Source organism: Cygnus olor, chromosome 2, assembly GCF_009769625.2.
Source record: "Cygnus olor isolate bCygOlo1 chromosome 2, bCygOlo1.pri.v2, whole genome shotgun sequence".
Classification (NCBI taxonomy): Eukaryota; Metazoa; Chordata; class Aves; order Anseriformes; family Anatidae; genus Cygnus; species Cygnus olor.
Window position 1 is genome coordinate 148,931,174 of NC_049170.1, and position 18,855 is coordinate 148,950,028.

The 18,855-nt window shown below is 43.5% G+C and overlaps 1 long non-coding RNA gene across 1 annotated transcript; it reads right to left on the reverse strand.

The window, feature by feature from the left end:
- Nucleotides 1-6,319: 6,319 nt before the first annotated feature.
- On the reverse strand, nucleotides 6,320-7,610 carry LOC121066304. The gene is made up of 2 exons (XR_005817656.1): nucleotides 7,498-7,610; nucleotides 6,320-6,921 (listed from the first exon to the last, which is right to left on the reverse strand). It is a non-coding gene; the product is annotated as an uncharacterized LOC121066304 (long non-coding RNA).
- Nucleotides 7,611-18,855: the final 11,245 nt, after the last annotated feature.

Below are 18,855 nucleotides of genomic sequence, written 5' to 3' on the forward strand. Positions count from 1 at the left end.
TGGGGCTTTCAGGTGGATCAGCCAGGCCTCGCTGAGCTCCTGGCCAACCTCCCCCAGGGCACTGCAATGTCCCTCATTGCATTTTCATTTTTTTCACTTCTGAACTTAAGCAAACCAAATCAAATTGCTGTCACAGAAACTCTGAGCACGCATCTCTGCACAGAGATTAATGTGGCTGAATTTGCCCGCTTTAAAATTTAATTCAGATTAGCTCCCCTGGGCCCCTCTGTGCAGTAATGCCTTCAGTGGACTCCCACAGAGCTGGAGACTGGCCTCTTCCAGGGAATTAGAGAAATAAAAACACCTAAGCTGAATTTAATGTCACTTAATCTCATAAAGCCCCTTGTCCACAGAGAGCAGTGAAGCACAGCTCCGCAGGCCTCCTTTGGCCTGGTACATTAGGAGGTGCCCTGGTGTGGTGAACTGAGGGCAGCTGGACCCTGCTGGATGGCAGGCACCATGTGAGGTGATTCTCCCTCCTTAAGATGGATCAGTGTCCTAAATGTGAAAGAAACTGCATCAGCTCTGCAAAGTAATGATCCGTGGTGGTTATAATACCCACTGAGCTAACTGAATTCCAGATAAAAAGCAGAGTGAGAGAGCTCAGGGTTGTGAGAGGCAAACTCCCTTGAATGTGGGAGCTGGACTGACTGAACTTCATCTAGAACAGCTTGGAATGACTTTCCAAAAGATTGATTTTCTGTCCTCTGTTTTATTTGAATCAATTTTCAGAACCCAGCCCTGAAGCACGGCCTACTGAAAACTAGTGGGTCACTCTCAGTTCCCCTAATCTTCTGCGTGATGTGCAAGATGGGGCCGCATATACACTGGTACCCAGTGCCATTTGAGATGCCAGGGATCTCAGCCACCCACAGGGGCTGGCATGTGTAGCACAGGATCCATGGGGCAGGCACACATTTCTGGAGCAGTGAAGGGAGATCACTTGTGAGGTCCTGAAGTACCACAGATGGCATTCATTGCCCCTGCTGAGGCAGTTGAATTGCTTCCTTTGCACCCTTGTTTATGAAACAGGCTCCTCTTCTGTCTCCAGTTGCTGTCTTACTGAGCACAACCTAGACATACCTAGAGCCCTTTCTCAGCTACTTTGTCAGGATAAATCTGTCTTTGGGTGAAGGAAGGAAGAAATGGCAATCCTGGCACCTTCATGATTGGAGTTAAAATGAATAGTTAAAGCAGGCTTTTCACAAGCATCCAAGCCAACCTGATGGTTCCATCTTTCCTCTTGCTCCCCACTGTGTGATGGCTCTCCCTCCTTTCCTCCTGCCTCCAGACTCCCTCATTCATCCTACAAACCAGTTCCAAATTGCCCGTTTGTTTCTGGTGGTTTAGCGAGTTAAAGTGGCTCAGAGCAGCGTTGCTATAGTTGGCATAACGTAAGCAGGAGAGATGTGGCTGGGAGCAGAAGAGGGGATTGGTAAAGGCACCGATGCCTCTGTCCTTTTTCAGCAGCAGTGAGCTGTTAAATTGGCTCAGATTGCACTGTGAAACCCCACCAGTGAAAAACGTCTAGACTAGATGGTATGAATGTGTCCCTTTGTGTTTTCCTTAGCATACACAACAAGTGGCCAAGTGCTAAAACAGTCATGCAACCTAAAACACAATAATAAAACATTCTAACAAATGTTGATGCTCTTTATTGTGTCCTTCTGACACAACCTGTTTTTAGCCAGGCTGGAGAGCAGTTTCTGTTTGAAAAGATCCAAATTAACCTTCATGATGTAAGGCACTGTTCTCACCAGGAGATCAGGCTTTTCTTTTCTTTCCCATTTGCTCCTCAACATGACTCTTCGGCAGCACTTGAACATGTGTTGCAAAGCTACTGAACTGAGTAGCAAAATGACTGCATAGGCAAAGTACTGCACAGTGAGCCAAGTCTCTTCTTTTTGTGCTAATTGTCTTAATTGTCTCTGTTTATACTCTTGTATAAATGGCATTTTTTAATACATGAAATAGGTTTACCTTTGCAGAACTTTGCAGCACAGTGAAGCGTGTATCTATGTCTGATGTGAAAGAGAAAAGGACCGGCTAGTTACCACCCTCTGCATTTGGTCAGCATGTTCAGTTGGCTTCATTAGGTTGACCAAGATATTTCTAGAAATATGGCTATGCTTTGTCCCAAAGTTTACATCTGTATTGCTCCAGAGACTAATGGAAGTGCTGTATTTGCTGTGTTGCTATGACAGAGCATCATTGCGTGATAGAGCATCATTTGCTGTATGAATCATCTGAAAGTTTTATATTATGCTTGCAGATGCCCTAGGGAAACAAGGAACTGTTCCCATACTGCAGATGGGTTAAGTTGTAGTTCAGAGAGAATGTATGACTTGTGTGGACACAATAACATCAGTGTCACTACAGGGAGCAGATTTCATCCTCAACCCATGCTACGAATCCTGATACACCTGCCTACACCATTACCAGTATCAGAATATAGGATCATAAATAGGATCATGGGAGAACTGAGGCTGGGAGGGACCTCAGGTGGTCTGTAGCTCAACCTCCTGCTCAGAGCAGGGTCAGCCATGAACTCAGACCAGGTTGCTCGGGGCTTTGTCCAACCAGGTTTTGAAAAGATGCAAGAACAGAGACTGTGCAAACTCACTGAGCAGATTGTACTAATGTTTGACTGTCATCATCATGAAATTTGTTTTCTTTATATACAGGACATACAGGGGGTATCAGAGATATTCAGTATCTCTGAACCCCTGAGAGGACTGATCTCCTGAACCTGTGCCTATCCGCTCCACCAGCCTCTAACATCTTGGCTAAACTTCTATTGATTTTGTTGGGATCTTTGTACCCTGCAGAGAGTGGTCTGGATTGGTGAGTCTGGCGAGGGTCTGTGATTGTGGATGAGGAGCAGAAATTGTATCAGTGCAGCAAATACCTGAACTGAATGAAACCCTGCAAATGGAAATGCATCCCCCATTTTGGCATAGTAGCACCTCAAAACATCAGGCTGTTGTGTTTCTGGAGCTGTTTTATGAACCAAAATGCAGTCTGGGCCATGAGCTGGTCTTGCCTGACCATGGTGGCAAGGAGAACCCACTCACAGCAGGAGAAGGAAAAAATGTTCCTGTAAAGAACCCCTGTGAGCCAAAATTCCTGAGTTTTGAGAGGCTTCACTAAACAGTTAACTACATTGCATACTTCAGTGCTTTGGGAAACCTTATCTAGAATAAGAAAAGAGTCATGAATACAATTAAGTGTTTAAACAGCCTCTCCCTAGTGTGGTGGATATCTTGGTGAGTTAATCATAAACACAGGCAGAATCCCTATGGCAGCCAACGGAAGAAGAGAGGTATGTCTTGCAGGTGCTGGATGAGTTGCTGAAGGCCAGCTTGACACTAAAGCATAAGAGATGGAGGAAAAAAAGGGAAGGTAATGTCTCTTCTATTTTTTACGTTATTTTTGACAGTGAAAATGCAAGACATCCTACAGGGAGAAAAAAAAAAAAGATGTTTAGAAATAACTAAAGACTCAGAATTTTAACATTCAGCTGCTTGTGTGAGGGTTTTGTTTATGTCAGCAAGTTTTGTATTGGTACAGGTTTATCCTTTAAAAGTCTTTAAAGAAATAACATTAATTCCACTGAACTGCAAATGGGAGGAGATGAATGTCTCTGGCAAGCATATTTTATTGTGCCTTTGTTTTTTAAAATTATTGTTTAGTTTAGTTTAGTTTTGTTTCCTGTCCACTGTTTTTCAGAAGTGCAATATCTTTGGGATTGCCCTGGCTCACATTTGGTGTGTATCAGCCCAGCAGTGCCAGTTAGAGAACAGAAATCAGTTAGACTGCTCTGGTTTGGGACTTATTCGATAGGATAATTATATTTCTGTTGAATAAAGGCAAAATTTCAACAGGATATTTTCAAAAATTTTCAATAAGATAATATATCCTATTGAATAAGGGCAAAATTTGACACTTTAATCTTTTAGTGCTTAGGTCAGCTGCTAGAAATAGCCTTGGATTCCTGAAATTAATACAATTTATGAGCTGAGGATTTGCCCTAAATTGTGAAGTGCTTGTTTGTCATAAGCAAAGGATAATGGCTTTTTTGCTGAAAGAAAAGAGAGAAATATATCAGTGTCTGTGCCTATGAGCGTATAAGTGTGCATATATATGCAAGTTTATTTGCATTTTTCTGTATTTCTGTTCACAGTTAGCTGATTTACATAGGATGTCCTGTTTATGGAGTATTTTCTTGTTTCTACCTTCTTTTGCAGTATGTCTGAATAGGACACTAGCAATCAAATTCTGCCCTGGCTGTAGCAGGCCAAACCCAGAACTTCTTCATGGATTTTGTAGTCACTAGGGACTCAGAGATGTGGAACTGAGATCAAAGCTTGGCCAATGTGCTTAGATGATTTGCTTGAGAACTTACCATAAATTAAATTATATAAATAGCAAATGAAAGTTAGAGATTAAATTAATTTAGCCTAGTGACAAAATCTATTTTGTGCCTGCCCTAAACTTTGGGACAACTGTACAAGGTTTTGTGTGTGAAGAGAAATTTATGTTTTATTTCCCTATTTTGCTTCCTTCCTTGAAACAGCCAAAAAAATTACTGAAATAGCTCAGATTACATTTAGATCAACTTTCCTATTCCTACTGTTGAAAAAGATTTTTTTTTTCTGCTGAGGGAGTTACATAGTCCTAGAGCCTGAGTCATTTACTGCTCTGTGGGTCTGATCCTGCAGACAACAGAAGTCTTTTCCACAAGTAGCTTGGGGTTTTGGATTAGGCTCTGCACCAGAGTTCCCAGGTTCAGGGATTTAATAATTGACTCTAAACAGCTTATTAACTTTTTTTTTCTTTTTTCTTTTCATGGATACAGTATATAATTTCAGTGTTGTAGCTATTTTTTTTTTTTAAAAAAACCACAGTTGCAACAGTGAAAAGAATTGTAAACAAGCAATGCTAATGCACTTGGACATTTGAATTGTTCACAGGAAAATGTGAAATTGCATAGTGACGTGAATCCAATCCAAAAATATCAATACCAATTTCTTGCTTGCTGCAAGACAGTGGGCCCTGTGCTTAGGTTGCTCTGTCTGACATCAAGAGATGTTTACTTTGAGGATGCTGAAGTATCTGGTATTTTACTCTGCTCATGGTCTTGCTTTCTTATGCACTGCTATTGTAACTACTGAAGTGAAAGCAGTTTCTATGGGAAGTAGGTAAAGTGGATAATAGCTGGCTTTCTACATAGTGATATCGCAGATGCAGTTCTGGTATCGCTCTAGAGAAATAAATAATTGTTTCAGGGTTTGCACTGGCATACCAGACAGCAGAATGTGATCCAGTAAGAATAAAAAAAACCCACAACTTCAGCTACCTGTGATGGCGTAAATGACTGATTTTAATTTGTTTATTTTTTTAATTGAACAATTATTACAAAGAAGACTCCAAATCCTTTTACAATGGAAAACAAAGCAGTCATTCCCGGTTGGGTGTATCTCTTTGCCACGCCATAGTCAGACTGCTGTGAGGCTGCTGGCATGCAGCTGCGTTGTGTACAGCACTGGAAATGAAATTAAGAGGGCAGTTTTGGATTGAGGCAGGCATCGGGAGTTTTTCAGAGAAACCACACCAAACAGAGCAAGCAAGAAGCCGCACCTCCCTTGGCAAGTTCTGCATGGCTGCAAGAAGCATCTGACTATGCTGACACCCACCAGGCTGGGTTTCTCTGTAAGCACTCAGGGAATTGCCATCCCTCTGAGCTATGGATTGTCATTTGCACTGCTGCTGAGGCAAAGGGAGGGGAGAGTCCCCTAGAAATGCAGTCATGCTGTGCACACGTAAGGGAAGTTTTGCTGAATCTGTTCTCATGCAGTTTTTCCCATTGTTCCTTTCTGTTATATTTTGTGCTATTTCCGTGGATGTTTACTCCTGCCTGAAACTCCCTATTAAGAGCCCATCAAATTAATATGTTCAATAGATAGCAGGACTACAGACATCTCCATTCCTGCAAAAACTTTCCTACTTAAAGGGCACAACACGGCCCTTTTTACCCTCCAAGGCCGCCCGTAATGACCCATCAGGATTTCGAAGAAGGGCCACCAGGTGGCATTTGAGGACCAAAGCACTGGTGGCACAGGCAGGCTTTGTAATGTCACTTTCTCCTCTGTCAGGACAGAGTGATGGATAATCTCACGCTGGGTGTGGAGATTTGTCCTCTGTCTCTAACAAAGTTTGATGTAGTTTGTTGTTGCCGTTATACACTGTTGCTTAGGCTGTGCTTGCCACACAGGGGTGGTATTCATAGGGACAAATGTAGATGTCTCAAGTGTCTAGACTCCCTTTCCAGTTAATGAGGAGAAATGGATTCTTCTGGTGCCTGATGCATTTGGAAACATTTCTGACATCTGCTTGATGCTGATTGGGGTGACTTCTTCTGGCTTGACTCGCTGGGATGTAGCAGCCTACCTGTAGAAGTCAGGTGAGATGAATCTGTCATTGGTGTCTAGATACGTGGCAACAGATCACACTCAAATAAACCCCATACTATGACTTTATGGGGCCTTTACAACTTTGTCTTCTCTGCTTTGTGATGAAATTGCTGGCCATGTGGCTGAGCTGCGTCTGCCTGGTGTAAGTGGGCAGGCTGTCAGAGGGATTGTGCTGGCTGACACCAGCTGAACATCTGGCCTAATTTTTTTCTCAGTATTAATCCGTATTTCCTAAGTTATTTTCATATGAAAGTCACCTGGAAGTCTTGTTTCCTGGGGTGAATTGGATATTTGTTTGTTTGCTCGATTTTTTTTGTTTGTTTTGTTTTCTAAGCTGCACCTTTGCAAATGTCAACACGAAAGCCAGGTGTAGTTTTCTTCTAAGGTCTTGACTCTTGCTGCTTTCAGAGAAGATGAGGTGGGTTTTCTGGGCATCTTGCTAGAATTTCTGAAACATATAATACCCAGTTACAATGAGTATCTTTAACATTTGGTGTTTCTGGTTGTTCAGGCTGGAGCCATGCAAAAAGCCTGCAAATAAGCTATCCTTTTATCCAATCTGCACTTGCAGCCTGAGGCTGATGCACACGCTCTGCCTGATCGGCTCTAACTCCGGGCTTGCACGCTCTTAGAAAATAGGAGGTAATTTGATTGCATTTAGCCTGCAATGACAGACATTTATGTTAAGTGAAATTACTTGGTGTTTCCTGCAGGTAATGGTCTGTTCTCATACAAAGCAACTCAGTTGTGTCTGATCCCTGTCCTCATGGACTGTATCTCTTCCAAGCCGTAGCTCAAGGCTTTGGCTAGCATTAAAATGATGGCTTTCTAATTTTAGCCAACACCATCAGAAATGCTGCCCTCATAGAAGTGAGTTGAAAAAGGCACAGCTCTTACAATGGACTCCAAATATGAAAAACCATGAGGCTTTCTTTGGTGTATCCCTGAGGAAAATAAAGGGGTCAAAAATTCTGCTGTGCACTTTGGTTTCCTCGAGGACAGAGATGTTGGAGGATGGTCTCACCACCAAGATCAAATGGCTATGATGTCTCTCTGCATCTCACATTGATCCAGCTGACGTTCATTCAGACTGGGGATTTGTTGGTGGCACAGAATTCGAGGAGATAAAAAAGAGACTTGCTATAATGAACTGATTGTGACAAAAATCATAGAATCACAGAATCACTAAGGTTGGGAAGGACCTTCAAGATCATCAGGCCCAACCATCCCCCTACCACCAATGTCACCCACTAAACCATGTCCCTAAGCACCACGTCCAACCTCTCCTTGAACACCCCCAGGGACGGTGACTCCACCACCTCCCTGGGCAACCCGTCCCAATGCCTGACTGCTCTATCTGAGAAGAAATGTCTCCTCATTTCCAACCTGAAGCTCCCCTGGCTCAACTTGAGGCCATTCCCTCTAGTCCTGTCGCTAGTTCCCTGTGAGAAAAGGCCGACCCCCAGCTCCCCACACCTTCCTTTCAGGGAGTTGTAGGGAGCAATAAGGTCTCCCCTGAGCCTTCTCTTCTCCAGACTAAACAACCCCAGTGCCCTCAGCCGCTCCTCACAGGACTTGTGCTCCAGACGCCAGCATGGGTTCATGAAAAGCAAGTCCTGCCTGACCAACCTCATCTCCTTCTGTGATCGGGTGACCTGCCTGGTGGATGAGGTGAAGTCTGTTGATTTAGTTTACTGAGACTTCAGCAAGGCCTTTGACATGGTCTCCCTCAGTATTCTCCTGGAGAAGCTGGCAGCCCATGGCTTGGACACGTACACTCTCTGCTGAGTTAAAAACTGGCTGGATGGCTGGGCCCAGAGAGTGGTGGTGAATGGAGTGAAATCCAGCTGGTGACCGGTCACCAGTGGCATTCCCCAGCCGTTGGTGTTGGGGCCCATCTTCTTTGATATCTTTATTGATAACTTGGATGAGGGAATTGAGTGCATCCTCACTAAGTTTGCAGATGACACCAGGCTGGGGGGAAGTGTCGATCTGCTGGAGGGTAGGGAGGCCTTGCAGAGGGGCCTGGACAGGTTGGGTTGATGGGCAGAGGCCAATGGGATGAGGTTCAACATGGCTAAGTGCCGGGACCTGCACTTTGGCCACAACAACCCCATGCAATGCTGCAGGCTTGGGGGAGAGTGGCTGGAAAGCTGTGCAGAGGAAAAGGATTTGTGGGTGTTGGTTGACGCTTGCCTTGTGAGTGGTCAACCAGTGATGTATTGTTTCCTTCCATGAGTAACATCAATAGGAGATTACTTATTTCTCTGTGTGCTTATACAGAAGGGAGTGTATTAGTCATTCCTCCAACAATCTTTCTTCATATAATCCATACCTTATATCATGTTTGTTTGCTTTTCTTCTTTATTAAATAATCCCAGTAGAATATTAGTGTAATCTGAAGCACAGGGGCTACAGACCCAATCCTTTGCAAAGGGCTTCATTTCAAATCTTTTCAAGACAGGCACCTCGCCGGACTACACGGACAGCTATTTGTGACCAGCCATTTCCACCTCGGATACTGCCAATGCTAGCGGCAACTGCTGGAGCTTGGCTGCTTCCAAACACCTAGAGAAATACCGCAGGAACCCAAAGGGCTCCATTCAACCAAATGTGCTCCTTGTTGGCAAAGGGCGACTCACATCCCAGAACAGCAAGCTCCTTTGAGTTGCACCTTGTGAAGGCATGGTGCTTTCAGGGATGTTGATGGGAAGCAAATACTGAGATATAAAGTGTTTATTTGAGGCACTAGTCCTCTAGAGATTTTATACAGCCTTTCTTTGAACAGCTTCCCTCCAACTCCAGTGAAATAAAAGAGCAATACTGATGAATGATGTTATGTTGTTGGCTATGGTAAAAGTGGAGAGAGGAGATATTTGTCTGAGAAACCTTCAGGTTCTCTTATCTGCAAGATACAGTTGGCTTTGGATGAAAGGGTATTTTTTTTGAAAGTCCGGTTTCTTCTTGAACACTTTCTGTTTATAAGCTTGGATTTTCTGGCAGCAAATGGAAACTGAATTGCTGCAATACAAATGGAGACTGACTTTCTGGATTAAAGGGGTTTGAGAGCATCAGCATGAAGGACACGTACTTGTGGCTGACCATTGCCATCTCCCAGAAGGCCACCTGGGGCTGGGTGGCAGCTGTCCCGTGGCAGCTGTCCCATGTCCCCTTTGGAATTTCCCACGGATTTGGGTTTGGCAGTGCTCTACAAATAACTGCTCAAGGTGATGTTAGTTTTCTTTCTCTCTTGATTAGTTCAGGACTAGATGAATAAGGAGTTTTTTTCAGCCTGTCATGGTACAAAGCTATCTAGAATGGAACTCAAATCACCCTGTGATGATTGTTGTCTGAACCTGGACAGAATTACTGTACCAGCCATTTCATAAAGTGCTCAGTTTAAACTTGGTGTCTGTAGCATGGCTGAAGGCAGCAGCTGCTCTCTGACTTTCAAAAGATATAAATCTGTTAGGAAGATAACCCCCTAAAATCATACTGATTATTAAAGCAGTGCAAAACAAGAGGTTATTCTGGCATAACTGTTAAGCTCTAGCATTTCACAGCCCCACTGAACCAGAAATAAATGAATTCTTAGTGCTTTAAGAGAAGTGGGATATTTGTTCCACTTCAAGAAATGTCAGAAACACCTGCTACTAGCCTCTTATCTAGGAGCATCTATTTTGTTATTATTCAGACTAGGACTGAAGTAGGCACCATAAATAGGTTTATGATGGAAAAATAGATTTAAAAAGGAAAGAGATTCGATGTCGGTGATGTAGGATTGCAGGGACATAGGAAATCAGGGAGTGTTGTGAGCATATTGGCAGTGCAAAAATTACAATGTCATACACATGCAGCTGCAATTGCAGAATTATGTGCTCCAGAATTGGCAGTTGCTTTTGGTAAAACTCTGGGAGGGTAACCTGCATCCCTAATCCTCCTTGCATGTGCCCAACACAGGGTCCTTCCGTGTGCCCAACAGGATCTTTTTGATTTTGGATGATTTTTGATTTTTGATTTGATGTTGGACCTTTATACGTGTTGTGGACTTGGTAAGGTGAACTACAACTTTTCTGCAGCTGAGAAAAGATGAAAACAAAAACAAAAACCCAACCTAACACAAAAAAACAGGCTGTCTGCCAGACAGGCTGACTTCTGAGCTGCTTTGTGCTCAGACATGTTTTTGTTTGAAACCAGCCTTCTCAGCCTCCTGAACGGTGTTTAAATTTCATGCCTACTTGGTAGAGAATCTCTTCATGTATGTAGTGAGTTCAGATGCTGAGCACTTCCCGCAGCAAACATTCTGGTTTTGTCCCTATGCCAGAAAGGATTTGTTTGGGATTAAGTCTTTGCTGCTGAACAGCCAATGATTGTGTTCCAGTGCTAACAATGTGCTGATGAAACAGAAGCATTTTTGCAAATGTCATTGCTTAACTGGCATTCCCAGGATATTTTGCAACATCACTGGAGAGGGACGAACCAGCCAGCAGTTTGTGGGTTGCAGTTTTGGGCAATGAGTCCTAACAGCTGGATGCAGGGCCCTGTGCTGAGCAGAAGGCAGAGCTCACAGCTCTGCCTTTGGGTCCGACAGCATTTGGTACAAAACAGGCCAGCCCTAAGGATGTTTTGTATCCATGTCCCAGGCAGCCTTCAACAACTGGGACCATGTGTGTGGGGAAAGGAGGGAGAGGAGTTAAATAGCCATGGCTTAGTCCTCACCTTGTCAAGAGTCTGATTTCTACCATGGGGCAGACTCTACAGCCATGCCCAAAGCTTACATCTTACTGTGCACTAAGTCCTCCCAGATGGGACTTATTATTCCTTTTCCCTTCTAGCTCCACAGTAATTTGCTGACAAATCTTGCCAACAGTCTTTGGAAAGTTGAAGATTAAATACATTTGGAGTACTGTAAAATAACAAGTCCCTAGGGGAGAGGTAGGATGTGCAGCTGAGCTGCAGAACACAAGCTTGAACGCTGAGACCCAGCACTGTCTGTGAGAAACAGCTTGATAAGGGATGTTTGTATTGCCTGGCCTCACGTGAGCAAAGGCTTGATTAGTTCCTGCCCAGGACTGAGACCCAGGCTAGGTTTTACATCCACAGGGTGCTAAGTGAGGTACCAGCGCTAATTATAGGCTGCTTGTAGACCCCTCCAGGCTGACCTGGCATAAAACTGCTCTGCGCTTTGCCAGCTGAAGGAGTTTCTTGCAGCGCAGCCCCAAGCCTGTCACCGATGCTTCCTTACTTTTATAGATACAGGAAATTTTTATGGCATGACAAGAGTGGAACGAAAGGCATTAGCAGGGGTCTGAGCTGTGCAGTTAGACCAAAACGTAGGAGCAGCTTTTGTACAAACAGGTAGGTGGGAGGGGAAAAAGGGTTGCAGGGACATGGAATCACGTGCCAGCAGCTGCTCACCTGCTCACTTTAACAAGGCTTTTGTTTTATTGTTCAAACCTGAAATCTTTTCCTTTACATGAGTTCAATATTCAGTAAGAAATGCACTCACTGAGGGTAACCCAACAACATTGCCCCACACCAGCCAGGACTTGCGGTGGTCAGCAGGCTCTCCAAACCTGGCCACCTGCACTGCAACACCAAAGCTGCCCCAAAGCTCCTGCTCTGGTCCCGTATAGATGCTTCTGTATCTGTACTTCTCTTGGCCAGTGATCAGCTCTGCAGCATCACTTACAAAAGTCAAATTCTGCTTTTTATACTAGGCACCATCAAACCACTTTACTTACTTTCAGCTGGACCATGAGCTAGATGCTTCTGCCTAGATTTCAGCATATGGATTCCTCCATCGAAAATTGTAGTAATCTCAGCTTTGGGGCCACACAGTCACTGAGATAACACGCCTGATTAATACCTGCTGAGGAGATGGCCTATTTAAGCTTCTCAGTTTTTCTAACAAAGTATCACTTTCTCTCAAATAATGTTGTTCCAATACTTAGAGGACTCCCCAGAAGCAGATGATTTATGATTCAGGCACAACAGGAGTCAAATCCTGTTCTTAGCTCCTTGCATCTGGCAGCTATGTGCCCAGTTTGGGACCGCTTGGCTCAGTCCAGGTCCCACAGAGCAAGAGGCACCGAGTCCCTCAGAGTTTCAAAGACAACTGAGAACAATGTTCCGTACCCATTAGAGCAACCCAAACCAAAACATATTAATGGCTAAGTGCCTCCAGCAGTTGTGAGGAACCACTTTGTTCAGTGGGGTCTTTCTTTGGATGCACCAGCCCTTGCTATAAACGCTGTGGTTCAGATCACCCCGCTTCTCAAGCGACATGGAAGCCTCCTGGTGCTCTTCCCATGGGACAAGTAAGTTTTTTACATCCATTAGCTGAACGGAGCACCCAAAGCTGCATAACTTAATGCATGTAGCAGGAGTGAGGCTGGAAATAGTCTGCACATCTTGACTTTCTTCACTTCCGCTTCACTTCCACTGGAGGCCTGGCTTAGCCCAGGACTGCACTGCTTGTTTATGAGAAGAGAGGTTGAGATGCTTTTAAAAACATATTGACTATTGAAAACCTGCCCTTACGTAAGCTTTCTGTTTACACTTCTAAATTTCCTGTGGCCTGGTGCTGGGCACAGCTCCCACCTTGATTTGTCAGGCAGCTCAGATAAACACCTCCTTTGTAAGTAAAAGCGAGTTTTCTGTTCAGCCTTAGATTCAGAAAATAATAAAAAAACCCAGCATTTTCTACAGCTTGCTGTGGTGGCAATCACGACGTGGAACAGATCAGGGTTTTGGGGTAGGAGTGTTTGGTGAAGGCAAGGTGCCTTTGGGGCTGTTTTCTACCACTTCCCTGTGCTAACACCAGGGCTAGATCCAGGCCCCTTTATTTGGTACCAGTTCCAGCGTGACGATGCCAACCTCTGCTGAAGAAAACTCCAGGTTTGGCTGTCATCTGCCTGAAGGCTGTTATCCCTTCACTGGACGCAGTGCTTCTCAGGGAACATTTACTCTGTGACACAGCAATAGCTAGATTTATTCTGGTGACATTTTTCACTGCTCTTGATAGGATGGCAGGTAGGGGCTAGGAACCTACTGAGCTGGAAGAAAGGCAAATGGTGAAGGGAGAGGAATTATCAGTACAGTGGTCATGCAGGAAGGAAACATCATGTAGAGTGATTTAAATAATTCAGCATTTACCTTCTGGATAGCAGCTATCACTCTTTTAATCATCAATAATAAAAGAAAAGGATAGTTCCTAGGGTAGGCCTCCCAGTTGCACTATGTGCTCTGCAAATATAGGTTGATTTCAACATGTGTGCATGTATGGAGTCTGCTTCTGCCCTACTTGTTGCACGGTAGCTCTGGAAATGTAAATTTTGGGAAACATGAGCAGGAGTTGCAGCTGGAAGCATAACGATGTGGTCATTCCTGGCAGGGAGAACAGGAGATAACACCCTCGCAGCCTTTCCTTGATATTGCTGTGCTTAGATATCAAGCAGCCAGTGGTCCTCCTGCCCTGTGCCAGCTTGTGCTTGATGTGCAGGTTGGGCCTCACAGCCCAAAAGGGGGGCTGCTGCGGTCAAGGTTGGACGGGGCTCTGGGTAACATGGTCTAGTGGAAGGTGTCCCTGCCCAGGGCGGGGGGGTTGGAAGTAGATGATCTTTAAGGTCCCTTCCAACTCAAAAAAATAAATAATGATAATAATAATAATAAAAAAGGGCAGGTTAGTGAAACCATCCTATTGATAATAGATCATTTCTAAATTCATCCCTCCAAGGGAAATGCAGTTGGAAGCTATGCAATGAAAAGTCTGTCTGGACTAGAGGAGCTACCAAACATTGTTGTACCCTTCATTAGTGCAGCTGATGGTTTATTTACCTATTTATTTATTTGTTTGTTTGGTTGGTTATTTTCAGAAAAAAGTTATTAATTCTCTAGATTTAGAATTAGGGACAGCTAAAGCAACAGTGGCCACCCAGGACATAGACATGCCATCACCCAAACTTAAGACATATGCTGCTGGTGATCTTTGTTATCATGCTTATTCTTGATGGTGGCTTGTTTGTGGTATAAACAGAAAGAATATGGGAGAAAGTGAGAAAATGAACTGATGTAAAATAACCTGATAAAAAGACAGAATAAGAACTTTAGCCTAAATGTAAACTTCAGAAGGAAGAATGAAAAAAAAAAATCATTTTCTGCTCCACTGAGGAAAAAGGGATTTTGTGTGTGCTTTTTAGAGATACATGATTGTATGAGATATCTGATTTAATTAGCATTTCTCCTCCTAGCAGAGCTTTGCCCATCTGCTCAAGTCAAATGAGTGTGACTGGGGCACTGTAGGGCAGGGCAGCTTCCTGGCTGCAACCTTGTGCCCCATTGAAGCAAACACAGCAAGTAGCAGGCCTGCAGAGGCAGCCATCTCCCAGAAGTCATCCAAGAGAAACAAAAGAATACAGAAATCTGAATCTGGCCAATCACTTGGGTTAAACTGCACAAAGCTCTGTCATTTCTCTGCTGCACTTCTCACTCCAGTAAAACTGCTGGTGCTTGACATGCTACGGGTACTTCATCATAGCAGGAAACTTAAGTATGTATCTTGGGAAGAACGAATTTGCCCCAAAATTCAAATACATAGTTTCAAAGATGTCCTTGGAGAGAATTTCAGCCTCATGCCTGTAGTCCTTCACCTCTATGGGTCAGCTCCCTCTTATTTGCATCAGGAAAGGTTAAGAACAGTGTGAAAAAGGTCTTATGGGAAGTGCAGAACAAAAGAGGTCCTGTGCATCCATAACCTGTTCTCAGCGAGGACTGGAGTATGTCCAAGAGGAAATGTCAAGAAGTAGCTGTATATACAAGACAGGAGGCACGAGTTGTGAATAATTTGCAAGCTTAGTGGCTAAAAATGGCATGCTGTATTAACTGGGATGATGGAAGGAGAAGAAGGGGGAGACACAACCCAGAGCCCTGGGCTGCAATAAAGAGTCAGACAATCTATGGGTGGAAATAGAAAGAAAGTAGAGAAAATGAAACAAAATTCTAACTTAATAATAACTGAGCACAAGTACACAAATACTTAAAATAGGTGAAATGTCCCAGAGAGGGGTTGCTCACTCTGGAAGCCAACCCCCTCTAAGACGTCTTGGTGGCGTGAAGATCTCGGTGTCCTTCTGGCTTGGTGCTGTTGGAGGAGAGCAGCGTGTGGCTCCTGCAGATCTCCCCAGAGCAAGAGGAGTTAATGTTGGCACAGGGAGAAGTCTGTTCCGGTTCAGTGTTTACCAGCTGGACTAACCAGGCACCAGGTTTGCTACCTCCTACCTGCATATGGAAATATGAGCTTGGAGAGCCTGCTCGCAATGTAAAAGGCAGCGACTGGAAGGAAAACAGCAGGATGGAGCCATCAGCAGTGGCACCTCAGGCCCACAGGTATGGCTGATGCCCTCAGGGAACTCTTCCAAGGGTTGATTTAAATTCAGCTGGTCATATTTGAAGACTTCTTCCTGAAGGAAAATACACAAATCCTCTACTGCATGTTTACTTGCTCATGGCAGGAGTGATTATTACCGCTTCTGTTTATCTCTTCCGTGCTGCCTTGTGCTTTCTGCAGTCACTTCTACCTGCATGAAGTCAAGGTAAGATATTCTTAGGCTGGATGGTGATGGCTCAAGCTCCCTGTGAAAGGGGAAATGACTCTAAGTGGTGCAGGAACAAGAGAAATAACCCCCCTGGGTGTATTACCTGCATTCTTTATTTTGTGGGTGTGTGATTGTGTTTAGTAGGTCTGTTAGCCAGTTTTTGCGCATTGACATAAGAACAGCTACTGAGTGTGACTCTTAATTTGCATACGTTCAAGATGTGGTTTCATTGCCGTTGTGACTCACCATGTACAAGAATGCTGAACGTGTCAGTCGCAAGTCATTGCTCTCCTGCAGAAGGGGAAGGGTTGGGAAGAACAAGGGCTTTGTGTGCCTGGCAAATGGCCGGCATTTGCAGAGGGCCTGTGCTGCGGTGCTGCCATCTCTGAAGCCTCCTCAGAGCTCTGGAGTTTAAATTGTGGTGACATTGTGTTCACAGTTCAAAAGTTTGAATTATACTTGTCCAGAGTGTGCTTGAATATACCTGGTATTTCCCCTGCTGGAACATCTTTCAGTCATTCTGTGTATAACAGCATCTAGGTAACTACTTTTTAATTAAAGCACCAAGAACATGGGAGCAATTGGATCAGATTGTAAGGTCTCCTTCGCTCCAGTCTTTGTCTCCCAAGAAGGGCTGAGGGTGAATACTTGGGAAATGAGTCTGGGAAACAGGTATGAGCCAGTGACCAGCCCTCAGCAGTTCATGCAGTTTGAGCTGGATGGTCATTAGACCCCCCACCAGCAAACTCCATAAATGTGTGAAACCTCTTAAATTCTTTGGTCTCAACAGTGTTCCTTGCAACGAGTTGTATGATTTACGTGTCTTGCCGAGGAACACTTTTGCTCATTTGTTTTTAAACTTGTCACCTGATTGAGTGGTTTGAGGACTGAGAAACTCCTTTGCTCACTTCCTCCATGTCATTCCCTATTTTACAGCTCTCTTTGAAACACCCCTTCATCCGCAGTACAGTAGGTCCACGTACCTGATCAAGAGCACAGTAGTCACAGGAGGCAGCACTAATTGGGGATAAACTCACGTTGCTGTTCAAATGTGCTCCAAGAATGGATTAGTTTTTCACTATCAGGCTTTCTGCCCGATTAGGCATAATTCTGGCAAAAGCTCGTATGGCATGCTTTGATCATTTTGACAGAAGTGCTATAATGAACCTATTCATGATTCAAATCCAGCGTGACTTCTGGTGTTTATGATTCCGTGTGGGTCCACCAGTGCTTTAGAGGCAAAATGACACCTGACGGCTTGTTCCTAATGCCTGTCCTGATGACACCCAGTGTGGTGTTGGCTTTTCTGCCTGACGCTGAGCTGCTGCTTCCAGAGACTCCAGGACCACCTCCGTGAAGTCAACTGCCAGTTCTGTGTTCAGTGCCATACAGGATTATTTTTTACCTTGGTGCACTACCTTAAAAACACAGCCTACCATCTCTTTTCCCAGCTGAACAGACTCTTCCAGGAGTCGTTGCCACCCTCTGATCACACTTAGCAGTGTTTTCTGCCCACTGCTGAGTTTTGTATCCCTTTTGAGAGGAGACATTTGGAGCAGCAAGCAGTAGCCAAAATACAATTATTTAGTGGTATATGTTGTTTTATCATATTTTTTATCTAATTTCCTACAGTTCCTAATGACCAATTTCACTTTTTGACTGCTGCAGTGCACTAAACCAAAGTTTTATATGGATTTATGGACATATAAAACAGCAGAACATAAACGACACATAAAGACAGCAGAATTTCCTTCCTGAATAGTAACAGCTAATGTAGAGCCTATTATTGTTTAGTTAAGAGTTAGTGTATAAATAACACAGACCGTGGTATTGTCGCCTTGCAATTTTGTTTCTGAATTGCTAATGATATATCATTAGTTCAGACAAGACATATAATGCCATAGTGTCACATCAATGTGAATCAGACTTTTCAGAACTGATACCAGTATGTGTGCCACAGCTGATTCTTAAATAGCAGCTGGTCATGCAGGATTGTGTATCCACCTTCATGAAGCTGAAGTTTTTCATTTGCAAATCCTTGGACCTGTCAAGTGGGAAATCAGGACGAATGGAAACAAGTTAAGACAGCTAGGGCGCTGGGCTGTGAAAGAGCAACAGCAGAAATAATGGATTTTGGTATAAAGGGAGTCTCATTACTGAATCAGGATAAAGTATCTGACAATATATTGTATGAAGCAATCCTGCACTGGCAAAAGAGATAAGGGAAGATATTTCCTGTTTGTTCATTTAATTTAACTTCTCTGTAATCCTGAGAAAAGAAGGCATGAAATGAATACACCATTAACTGTTCATTAAGGTGTTTCTTTCTGTTTGACCAAGTATATAAACGTTATTTTATTCATCCCTTTGTGACAATTAAATGCAATGCAATTAATTTCTTCCCATAAACTTAATTTATTATCAGAAATCAGATACTACCTTAATAGAAGTTGTTGTTGATTTAACTAATTATGCTTGCATTATAGTTTTAGATTGATTAGCATTCTTATTCTGAGGCCCCATCCTTGTGTTGTAATTATGTTTTATTCTTTGAAATGAATGGTTTAAATGATGAGATAATGTACTTTTCCTATCAATTTCCTTGACTAGTACATATTGTGGAAGTGATAAAATGGGCTAAGAGCCTCTTATATTTTGGCATTTATGAAGGAAAAAGAAAATATATGACCTAGACAATTATTTGAGGAAAATAGAAACTACTTGTGTGGAGATGAATATTCCCCTAATGTGATACTGTTTGTATCTACTGCAAAATTCTTTGGAAA